The sequence below is a fragment of the Zingiber officinale genome, chromosome 8A, assembly GCF_018446385.1.
Source record: "Zingiber officinale cultivar Zhangliang chromosome 8A, Zo_v1.1, whole genome shotgun sequence".
Lineage (NCBI taxonomy): Eukaryota > Viridiplantae > Streptophyta > Magnoliopsida > Zingiberales > Zingiberaceae > Zingiber > Zingiber officinale.
In genome coordinates, this window is record NC_056000.1 from 70765137 (window position 1) to 70777910 (window position 12774).

The window sequence follows — 12774 nt, forward strand, 5'->3', positions numbered from 1 at the left end:
AACTTCCGTGTATTAACGATAGATAGAGTGTTTTCTTTGTCTTGACTTCTTCATATTTAATGATAGACTGAGTGTTCTCTTTTATTTTCTCGTCTCCTCCTATGTAATGTCATTCCTTGTGCCGGACGGGCGGTCCGAGCGGCTCGTTTTCCTGTCGACTGAAACAACCGGCTACGAGTTTGTCCATTCGTCCGACTGGCCCATGATGTCCATTCGTTTGACCGGCCGGGTGATCCGCTCGTTGCCGATCGGGATAACCAGATAGCCACATTTGGTCGAGGCTCTTTCCATAAGCCCCAGAGTTGACCGCCTTGACTTTGACCGACACCGTGTCAACTGACCCGTGACAAATGGGCTCTCCCTTATAGTCGCATCGCAAGCCTCCCCCTCAAGTCTAGTCGAAGGAGGCTACAGGTCGGACAGACTGGACAACTGGTTTCCTTGGTGATTTCTACGTCCAATCTGAGTGTTCAGTCCCCAGTATCCGATCGGCTCATCAACCAACGTCACTCGATCATTGTCTAACCATGGCAAATAGACGATCGGTCTGGTAACCCGTTTTCTATGCAAAGCGGGACGATGAGCGATAATACGTCGAGAATTCTCCAAATGCGCTTCTTTGAGCTAGCACGGTCGTCGCCGACGTCATCTATATTTCTCGAAGCCCATGCAAATCCTTAACAATTATGCCCGAGCACGCGGTCATCCCTTTTTATTAAGTTCATTAAATGTTGTCTGGTAACTGCATGCCACGTGTCCCTCTTTCTACGGTCGCACGCTTGACAAGACAGGCGGATATCCTCTGTTAACGTGACTAGCGCCTTTTCGAATTTCATGGTCAGATCTTCTTCTAGGTTTTCAAAACCTTGGATCGGACGGTTGAGAGCGACTGGCCGTGAGGTTTATAAGCCTCGCGTGTGCCGTCATCTTCTCCACTTCGTGCCTTCGTCTTCGAGCTTCGCCGCTATGACATTCCGCTTCTTCACCCGTGGTCTCCTTGTAAGCTTCTTTGATCGATTCTGTGTGATCTTTCTTGTAAGGTTCTTCGATCGATTCGCTTTAATGTTTGTTTATCGTTCATCTTCGATCTTGTTCTTTCGTTCTCTCGATGGCAAGCTCATCTCAACTTCTCATGGTCATCCCTAGACTCTGGAACACCTCCATTGAGTCTAGGTTCGACGCAGGCGATGTGGAGAGTTTGAGGGCTACATATGAAATTCCGTCTAACTATCAAATTAGTCTTCCCTCTGCTTTTGACCGTCCGAACGAACCGTCACCCGGATTTGTAACATTTTTTAGGGATCAATTTACTGTCGATCTGCAGTTCCCGATCCGCCCTTTCCTTTCTATTGTTTGTAAATATTTCAATATTTCTCTCCACCAACTAGTGTTGAACTCCTTTCGGCTACTGTACGGGGTTGTTGTTCTATTCTGCCTGTACGACATTCCCCTTACTCCTTGGCTCTTCCACTATTTTTATTACCCCAAAATGTCTGAGCCGGGAACCTTCCTCTTCCAAGCCTGAGTTGGCCTAGTCTTATTTGACAAGATGTTGTCCTCCAATAAACATTGGAGGGACTATTATTTTTTTGTCCGTCTTCCAAAGTGTCCTGATTTCTCGATCGGCTGGCGACTGGAAGTGGTGAACCCATCAGAACTCAAGAAGTATAAGAGCCGATCGGACTACCTCCACGCAGCTTCACAATTGGCTGGGCAAAAATACGATATCCACAAATTGTTGCGTGAGGGAATCCTCTACGTGTTTGGCTTGAGCTTGATCCGCACGAAGCTCCCGACCAGCTTAGGTATGCTCTTTTTCAACCTTCTCATTAAATCTAACTGATTGTTTCTCCATTTTTGCAGCTCACATAATGCTAAGAGCACGTCTAGCAGGAAAAGCCAAACTTACGGATGCAGAGATCAATGTTACGACCATGGCTGAGTTGGAGAGTCGTGGTGTGCATTTGATCGGCTCACAAGAAGACTCGCTTGGAGAGAGCGAGGGAGCGCCAGCCCTAGTGAGCGAAGGGATAGCCAACCGGACACCCAGCGGTGGAGCGGTTGGTGCATCAAACCTCCCTTTGCATGGTTGTCGGTGATTCCGGTTGAGGGGGCAGGGCGTCAAACTCGGCCTTTTCTGGAGAACCATTGATAAGCCACAAGAGGCGCCCAGCGAAGACTACATCGGGATCTGCTTCCTCCATGGTGCGGACCCCCACCAGAACTATTCTACGCATTCCTTTCACCAAGCAAGTTGAAACCTCGACGCCAGCTCCCGCCACGACGACTATTCCCCCTACATCATTTGATCGGATACCATCCTTATCCGATCTACCACAGGGAATTATTTGCGCACCGCCAGTTGCTTTCATAGCGCTGCCACCGAAGATTCAAAAGTCTAGCATTTGGTCGACGTCTGCCCCGAGTGACCGGCGCCACATAATGGCAGTTATCCATCTTCCGACTGAGGAATGCCGTGAGTCGAACGACGCTGAATCCCGATCCCCCGAGCACCAGATAATCATTCAGGGGCCACTCGCGGACAACTATACCCAGATGTCCACTGGGATAAGTTTTTGTATGTTCTTAATTTATCTTTGATTGACTCCTATATTTTCCTGGTTCCTTGTAGTATTGAGTAAAGAGTCTGGCCATATGTCAAAGACTTACTTTTTTGGAGCAGAAAGTTAAATAGTTGAGTGCACCGAGCAACTAATCATCTTCTTCTCAGGCGCAGTTGGAGCAGAAGAATGCTGAGATGGCTCAACTAAGAGCTGATTTGGCTAAGAGCACCAAGAAGTTGGAGGCGGAGAAGGGAAAAAACACCAAGCAGGCCACCCAATTAGCTCGGCTTAATAAACAGGCCAGTACCTTTGAATCCAAAATCCATTCGGTCGACACTAGGAAACTCTGGGCTATTGAAGATCTGGAGATCAAAAATAAAGAGTTTAGGGTGTTGGCCCAGAACTTGAAGGAAGCTTAGGCTACCCTGAAGGTAGACCAGGACGGATGGTTGGTTGAGCAGATTGTCGTGAAAATCCAGCTCGATGTGAAAGATGAGGGGTTGGTGGCACTGAAGGTAAAGTTGGAAGCTTCCCAAACGACCTTAGAGACTTATCAGGAGGCCGAGTCAAGTAGGTTTGAACTCATAAAGCGATCCTACATCCGCTCGGATGATTTTAATGACAAGGTCGCCGATCAGGCGCTTCGTCTGTTCGACCTTGCGATCGATGGGGCGCTCGACCAACTCAAGGAAGACGGCTACCTCCTCGCCGCTCTGACAAGTAAGGTTATCAGCCGGGACAAGCTAACTGAGTCGCTGCCTGATGATGCCTTGGATTATCTGGAGTGATCTTGCTCAAGCGAATGATTTTGTATTGACCTTCATGCATGTTTGTAATCCTCATGCAAGTGTTAATGAATGATCGATCGCCCGACGATCTTTTCTTATTCGTTCGTCCCCTCATTGCCATTCAATATCTTTCAGCTTGACTTGCATTTTAGTCGTTCACGCGTTGCCGTGCAAACCCGAGCGAAACTGTGAGTTTATACTTTTAAGTGTGGCTTTATGACCCTTCGATCAAGACGAGCAGTCATAGCAGATTTATCCACTCCTAATTACTGAACGGTCACCGTACTTTGAAAACTTGGAAATTTTGAGTAGCGTGTGTTCCCGGTCGTCCGTTTTTAGTTGATACTGTTCTTCATTGGGCCTGAGTTTAAGATTAACGCTCGACCATTTATTGAGACAAGGGTTTAAGGTTGTCGCTCGTTCATTGATGATGACAGGGTTTTAAGGTCGTCGCTCGACCGTTGATGGAGACAAGGGTTTAAGGTCGTCGCTCGACCGTTGATGGAGACAAGGATTTAAGGTCGTTGCTCGACCGTTGATGGAGACAAGGATTTAAGGTCGCCGCTCGACTACTGACGAAGCTAGGGGTTTATAGTCACCGCTCGACTTTTAACTTGGCCTGGTCAGTCCAAGAGTCTGGAAAGCTTTGGTTTTTATTCATGCCGCCCCTACATCCAAAAGGCATATACACAAGTACATTTATATTTGCTCACGCACCTTTCACCCCGGTCTGTAGGATTGGAGATGATTCACGTTCTACAGCCGCTCAAGTCGTCTCCCGTTTTCATCTTCCAAGTAATAGGCTCCCGAGCAGAGTTTCTGTATGACCTTGTAAGGTCCACCCATGGTTCCTCGAGTTTGGTGACGTCACCGACCATTTTGATTTTCTTCCACACCAAATGACCGACTTGGAAGGACTTCGGGATTACCCTCTTGTTGTAGATATGCCTCATCCGCTGTCGATAAGCCATTAGTCGAACGGTCACTTTATCCCGAGCTTCATCCACCAAGTCGAGCTTTATTAACCTTCGCTCACCATTTCCCTCGTCATAGAGTCGCACCCGGTCGGATTCTACTCCAACCTCTACAGGAACCACCGCTTCTCCTCCGTACACCAGCTAGAATGGTGTTACACCGGTCGCCTCCTTTAGAGTTGTGCGAAGTGCCCACAAGACACTTGAGAGCTCGTCGACCCAGTTACCTCCAGCGTGGTCAAGCCGAGTTCGTAAGCGTCTGAGAATCTCTCGGTTTGTGACCTCCGCCTGACCGTTGCTCTGGGGGTAGGCGACTGAGGTGAAGATCTGCTAAATGTCATAGCCTTTGCACCACTCCCTGAGCTTCCAACCCGCGAACTGCCTCCCGTTATCTAAGACGAGCCGGCGGGATATGCCGAACCGACAGAGGATGTTCTGCCAGATAAACTTGATGACCATCTGCTCACTTATCTTTGTCAGGGGCTTAGCCTACACCCATTTTGAAAAGTAGTTCATAGCAATGAGTAGAAACCTTCGCTGACCCGTCGCCATGAGAAATGGTCCCACGGTGTCCATGCCCCATTGGTCGAATGGGCAAGATACCGTGGATGACTTCATCTCTTCGGTCGATCGGTACGAAATATTGTGATACTTTTGCAGGACAGGCATGTGGTTGTCGTCCGAACGACATCCTCTTGGAGATTTGCCTAGAAGTGTCTGGCTATGAGAATCTTTTGAGCTAACGAACGACCGCCTGGATGGCTTCCATAGGAGCCTTAGTGCACTTCTTGCAAAATGTACACTGCGTCCTCTGGTCCAACACACTTGAGCAAGGGCCTAGAGAAGACTCTTTTGTATAGCTGATCTCCGACCAAGGTGAATCGTCCGACCCTCTTCTTTAATAGACGCGTCGCCTCCTGGTTTGTCGGCGTACTACCCGATCGAAGAAATTCGATTAACGGTGTTCTCCAGTCGCTCGGAAAGACAACTCCTTCCATCTGGTCAATATGCACACCAAAGAACCCTGTTCGATTAGCTGGCTGATCACGACCGGCGATAATGAACTAGCTAACTTAGCCAGTTCATCTGCTGCTTGATTGTCCAATCGAGAGATTTTCTGTACAGTGACTTTTTGAAAATTTGTCTTTAGCTTCTCGAAGGCTTCTACATATAACTTGAGTCGGGGGTTGCTAATCTCGAACGCCCCTGCTAGCTGTTGGGCGGCGAACTGGGAGTTCGAGTGAATGAGGACCTTTGCGGCTCCGATATGTCGCGCTATTTGCAAGCCGGCTATCAAGGCTTCATACTCAGCCTCATTGTTGGTGGCGCGATAATTCAGCCGAACGAAAAGTTGCACTCGGTCTTCCCTTGGAGAAATGAGCAGGATACCGATCCCGCTACCTTATCAGGTGGAAGAGCCATCAACATATATTCTCCAAGTTACTTCTAGCTCGTCGTTCTGGATTTCTGTGATGAAATCAGCCAAGCTTGAGCTTCTATCATCGTTCGGGGCTGGTATTGGATGTCGAACTCACTTAGTTCAGTTGTCCACTTGATCAGCTGGTCGGATGCTTCTGGGATGAGGAGGACTCTTCTTAAGGTACTATTGGTCATCACGACGATTGGATGGGAGAGGAAGTATGGGCGGAGTCTCCGAGCGGCTAGTACCAAAGGATAAACTAACTTTTCCAGACCAGTGTAGCGGGATTCAACGTCTTTCAATATGACTTAAAAAATACACGGACTGTTACTCTTGTCCATTCTTCTTAACTAATGCCGAATTGACCGTATTCTCGGTGGATGACAGATAGATCCAGAGTGGCTCTCTTGTGCTTGACTTAGCTAATATAGGCAAGAAGTTAAGATAATCTTTGAGCTCTTCGAACACCCGGTCGCACTCCGCATCCCACTGGAATTTTGTCGCCCGACGCAGCATCTTGAAGAACGGTAGACTCCGGTCGGATGATTTGAATACGAATCTGGATAGAGTGGTAATGCGCCCGGTCAGCCATTGGGCTTCCTTCAAGTTACGTGATGGTGGCATATCTTGCAGAGCCTTAACCTTGTCCGGATTTGCCTTGATCCCCCGCTCGATGATGATGTATCCCAAGAATCGGTCGCTCTTGGCATCGAACATGCACTTGTTCGGGTTCGGCTTTATTTCATAAGCCCTCAGAGTTTGGCAAGTCTCCTTGATATTTGTGCAAAGATCAATAGCTCGTGGAGATTTTATTAATATGTCATCGACATATACCTCTATGTTGCAGTCGATCTGCTGCCGGAATACCTTGTTCATGAACCTCTGTAGGTGATGCTGGCATTTTTTAGTCCAAACGACATGACGTTGTAGTAGAATGTTCCGTCGATTGTGATAAAGTTGACCTTTTCTTGATCTTCTTGGGCGAGCGGCACTTGGTGATAACCTTGATATGTGTCGAGCATGCAGATCAGCTCGCAGCCTGCCGTAGAGTCCACCATCTGATCTATTCGGGGCAATGGATAGAAATCTTTCGGGCACACTTTATTCAAGTTGTGGAAGTCTATGCAGACCCTCTATTTGTTGCTCGACTTGGGGACCAGTATGATGTTAGCAAGTCAGCTTGGAAATTGTACCTCCCGTATGTCGCCGGCCTCCAACAATTTTTCTATCTCCGCTCGGATGACCAAGTTCTGTTCTGTATTGAAGTCTCTTTTCTTTTGTTTTACTGGTCGAGCGTCTGGTCAGACGTGTAGCTTGTGTTGAACCACACTTGGCGAAATACCGAAAAGCTCATGCGTCACTCAAGTGAACACATCATGATTTTGTCTGAAGCAGGCTACCAGCTCCGCCTTTTTCTCGCCCTCTAGATCAGCAGCGATGAAGGTAGTTGTTTCCGGGCGATTAGGGTGGATTTGAACTTCTTCTTTTTCTTCGTAAACCAGCGTGGGGGATTTTTCAATGATGGTCTTTACCTCTAAACGTGGGTTTTTTCGAGCGGCTCTTGCTTCAGAGTTGACCATCTTGACGTAGCATTGCCGAGATGCTAACTGGTGTTCTTTGACTTCTCCTACCTTACCGTCCACCGGGAATTTGATCTTCTGGCAGTAGGTGGACAACATCGCTCCAAACTCATTGAGTGTCGGTCGACCCAAAATGATGTTGTAGGCCAAGGGCGCATCTACCACTATGAAATTTGTGGTCCTTGTCCGCTTCAGGGGTTCTTCTCCGAGTGAGATGACCAACTTAATCTGGCCAATTGGTAACACTTCATTGCCATGAAGCCGTAGAGTAGAGTTGTCATTGGCAGCAATTCACTCCGATCAATTTGCAATTGATCGAATGCCTTCATGTATATGATATTTATCGAGCTTCCTGTATCAATAAAAGTTCGATGGACTATATAATTGGTCATTATTGCTCGAATGATTAATGCATCATCGTGGGGGACCTCCACTCCCTCCAAATCCTTAGGACCAAAGTTAATCTCGGGTCCCTCAGCTTTCTCCTTTCTGCAGCCAACAGCATGGATCTTGAGCTGCCGTGCATGCAACTTCATTACTCGGTTAGAATCTCCGTCGGCCAGTCCACCGACGATCATTCCTATCTCCCCCTAAGAGGCATTACTCCGGTTCTCTTCTTCCCTTGCGAACGGTTTGGTCCGTTCGGAAGAGGCTTGGCAGGGATTCGGTCCCTTTGTAGTTGGTGGTGGCGTGGCTCGGTCGTCCTTTCCTCTTTCCTTTGTTCTGTAGATCGGCTTTGGTGACGCCGGTCTAGAAGTGGTGATCGACGGTGGTATCCGTGCGGAACTGACCTACTAGCTGCCAGGTCATAGTAGTCCCTGGTGTTGTGTGTTGTCGACTGATGGAAGGTGCAAAACATCGGTGCCCACCTCTTGCCTCTTGGACGAGCAACCACCACCTGCTGTACGACATGTGACCTACTCTCCTGGTGTGGAGGGGCTCCCGACCAAGGTCCTTTAGGTGGTGGATGATTGCTTGGTAGATGCCACTTGGATGCTCTTACGGGCTCGACAGCCATCTCCTTCTTCCTTGCCGTCTGAGCTTCTTCCACATTAATGTATTCGTTGACCTTCTTTTGGAGATGACCAAAGTCCTTCAGTGGGGGCCGAATGAGTGATCAGAAGAACTCCCCCTTAGTAAGCCCTTGGGTGAAAGTGTTCGCCAACACATCTGAGGAGACTGCTGGAATGTCCATCGCCACTTGATTGAAGCGTTGGATATAGGCTCTCAGGGCCTCTCGGGGCCCTTGCTTCAACGAGAACATATTCCTGCTCGTCTTCTGGTGGCGGCGACTACTAGCAAAGTGATGTAGAAATGCTGCTCAGAAGTCCTTAAAGCTATGGATCGAGTTGTTCGGCAACCATTTGAACTATCGTTGTGCTGATTCAGATAGAGTGGTAAGGAAGATTCAACATTTCACCCCGTCCGTGTATTGGTGAAGGGTGGTTGCATTGTCAAACTTGGCCAAATGGTCATCGGGATCGGTTGCTCCATTGTACTCCCCGGTCGCCAGGGGGGTGTAATGCTTTGGTAGAGGGTCATTTAGGATCCCCTCCAAAAATTGTTGATTGACCCGCTCGGGTGAGTTGTCTTTGTTAGGACCAAAAGTAGCTAGAGGGGGGGTGAATAGCTCGTCGCGTTCGCTCGGTGCTCGGCGTTGCTTGTTCCTTCAAAGATGTGCAGCGGAAATACAAAGAAACAAATCACACAACGCTAACAAGGTTGGTTTACTTGGTATCCACCTCACAAGAGGTGACTAGTCCAAGGATCCACACCTACGTACGCACCCTCCACTAATAAAACTCTCCTTTATTGTAACTACCAAGGGCGGAGAAGCCCTACAAGACTCAGTACACGAAGAGAGGGAAAGGATACAAGAAATACAAGCTTACAAGCTTACAATGAGTACAAACCCTAACCCTAGCTTCTCTTCTTGACTTTGATCCACCTCTTGACTTGGAAACCTTCCAAGATCCTTCAAGAACTGGCGATCTGAGCTTTGCAAGTGCTGTGGAGAAGCTGGCGAGAGATCTGGAGTGAATCGGTGAGGAGATGCTGCAGCCAACGCACGCCTGCAGCTCAAATACGACGCAACGGTCGGATCCCGATCGATTCGAATATTCCCAATCGATCGGGGAGGCTTTGGATCGATCCACGGATCGATCCAGAGCGCCTCTGTGCTCTGGAAAAACGCCTGGATCGATCCACGGATCGATCCAGCGCTTATCGTGCAAAGCAGCCGCGTCCCAATCGATCCACTGATCGATTTGGACATCTGGATCGATCCACGAATCGATCAAGAGGCTCTCTGTTCGCTAGGAAAGGCCTGGATCGATCCACTGATCGATCCAGCACTTGGTTTTTGCCCAAAACCAAGTCCCAAGCCTCTCAAACCAACATCCGGTCAACCTTGACCTGTTGATACATCATGCCTGGCATCTGGTCACTCCTTTGACCTGCTAGGACTTCTCACCAAGTGTCTGGTCAATCCCTTTGACCCACTTGGACTTTACTCGTCGTGCCAAGTATCCGGTCACTCTCTTGTCCTACTTGGACTTCCACCAGATGTCTGATCATCCTTGATCCATCTGGATTTTCCCTTGCCTGGCTTCACTCACCAGGACTTTCACCTGGCTTCACTCACCAGGACTTTCACCTGGCTTCACTCACCAGGATTTCCTTCTGCCTAGCTTCACTCACTAGAACTTCCTTCTGTCTAGCTTCACTCACTAGGACTTTCACCTGGCTTCACTCACCAGGATTTCCAATCTGCCTAGCTTCACTCACTAGGGCTTTCCTTCTGCCTGGCTTCACTCACCAGGACTTTCACTTCTGCTGCCTAACATACCAGTTAGGACTCCCTAGTCAGGTATCCGGTCACTCTTGACCTACTTGACTCTCCTTCAATCACACTGATCAATCCCTGATCAGAATCTCCCCACATGAACAACTGCATCTGCATTGTCCATGTGTCTACATGTATTGTCAAACATCGAAACTATGACCAAGACCCAAGCTTGGTCAACTCAGTCAACTTTGACCTAAAGGATATTGCACCAACAATCTCCCCCTTTTTGATATTTGACAATACCTTTAAGTTAGGACCATTCTGAGTTAAGCTAGTCCCATAGCCTTAACTCCATTCATGCCAAAAGTATGAATGTTAGTTCCCTTCATTCTCCCCCTATGAGCTCCCCCATAGGTAATGAAAGCCTAGCTTAAACCACACATTCTCCCCCTATTGGCACACATCAACCCATCTTTGAGCACACATCAACCCATGTCTCAATTTTAGGCACACTTCAACAAATGCCCCATTGTTGAAAACTCTCCCCCTGAAGAGTTGCTCATCGTTGTTCACAACTTCACTCGTTGTGGTCAACACGATAATGAAGGTCCCATACCCTTCATTAACCTTAACCCTACATTCTCCCCCAATGTAGGCAAATGCCCATCCTTGAGCATTGTCCACTTAAAGCCACTTGAACAATGAGGATATCCACTCCCCATTAAAGTTCAAACGCTCAACCTTGAGCATGTTCTTAACGGAAGGTTGACCACCTTCCAAGGTTCATGAAAAGTATGAATGTTGGTTCCCTTCATTCTCCCCCTATGAGCTCCCCCATAGGTAATGAAAGCCTAGCTTAAACCACATATTCTCCCCCTATTGGCACACATCAACCCATCTTGGAGCACACATCAACCCATGCCTCAATTTTAGGCACACTTCAACAAATGCCCCATTGTTGAAAACTCTCCCCCTAAAGACATGGTGGTAACTTCTGTCATTGCACCAACAATGACTTGGAATTCCTAAACCTTTAGGAAACCCAAATTTAGAAGTTTTGAGGTTCAAATATTCAAAATTTGAAACAAACCTCAACCTAAACTTCAACGAAGTCTTCCTTAACCATTCCATCCTTGTTTTCAACACGAAAACACCCTTGTATTGTATACAAATGTATTTTAGGGGTTTGGAATGGTTGCATAGACTAACCATGGTTCAAAGATGCTGAAATCAGGCCTTCCCAGCCAAAATCAGCAACTTGGATCGATTGGAGTTGGGATCCAATCGATTGAACCTTTCTGAATCGATCCACTGATCGATTCAGACTACCTGGATCGATCGGCTGATCGATCCAGCGAGCTTCTGCTTGCCTTCTGAATCGATCCACGGATCGATTCAGGCACTCCAATCGATCCATGGATCGATCGGAGCTCTGATAGTTGCTGAAATTCCATTTCAGTCAACATCAGAAACCCCTAGAAAATTCTACAAAAATCCAAAAATCATGAGATTTCGTGTAGACATTATTTAGGGCATATACTATCAAAGAAAAATAGTTTTCTATGAAAATACTTCATATTTTCAAAGATTGACACAAACTTGAAAACTTGCAAAAACCTTAGAGTTTTCTTCAAGTTTGTGTCTAACTATTCAATGGTGATTACTATCAAAAGATAGCCTTCACCAAGGTTTTTCAAAAACATTTTAAAAACCTTTTAAAAACCAATATCCCATCATGTTCCTTGGGCTTAATGCACATGACTTGTACATTAGCTTTCCCAATGATGGAAAAACACATAACTATGTGTTTTGATGAACCTAAAAACTCAAAAGAATGCACTAAATCAACATCTTGAGCTTTGTTCATCATCCTAACATCTCACTTGTATCTAATGTGCACTAATCACATACAAGTCACCTTATAGTCTTTGTGGGATGTAGATTTTGGTTTTTGCCCTAATCTAGAGATCATGTATATCTATCTAGGCATTTTAGAAATATTAGACATCCACCTAGGATGTCACTTGTCAATAAGTGTTGTTAAATGCCATTTGTCCTTAATTACAAGGAATTAAATTTAACGCATGATTATGTTATGGCATACATCAAAATAAAATAATTTTCAAAAGAAAAATATTCTATAACTACATGATGTATGAATGTCATGACATGGTATTTTTGGATTTTTCATAATAAAATATGAATGCAAAACTAGACATGATGTCATGGCATATGATGGGCAAACAATCATGGCAAGATTTAGCATAAACAAAGTATACCTAGATTAACTATCTAAGTATCCTTAAAGTCTTAGCTAAACTTACAACTTAAACCTAGATTGCCCTAAAGTGCTTCAAGAGAATGCCAAAGCCTAAATTGACATTTCTAATTTCCTTGATTTAATGTATGCCAATTGAAAATAAACATGTCCTCAAATGTTGGCATATTCCATTTTTCCTCAAGAGTGATTACATAAATCAAGGCCCGGATTGCCTTAAATTTCCAAGAGAATACCAAAATCCCAACTTGGTATTTCTCAAGGTTTTCCCAATTTGTGCCATTTTAAGATAAATCAATTTTTCACCATTAGACACATTTTACTCTTTCAAGGAGTAATCAATAGGTCCATTTCATTTTCAAAGGTTAACTAAAACCTTGAA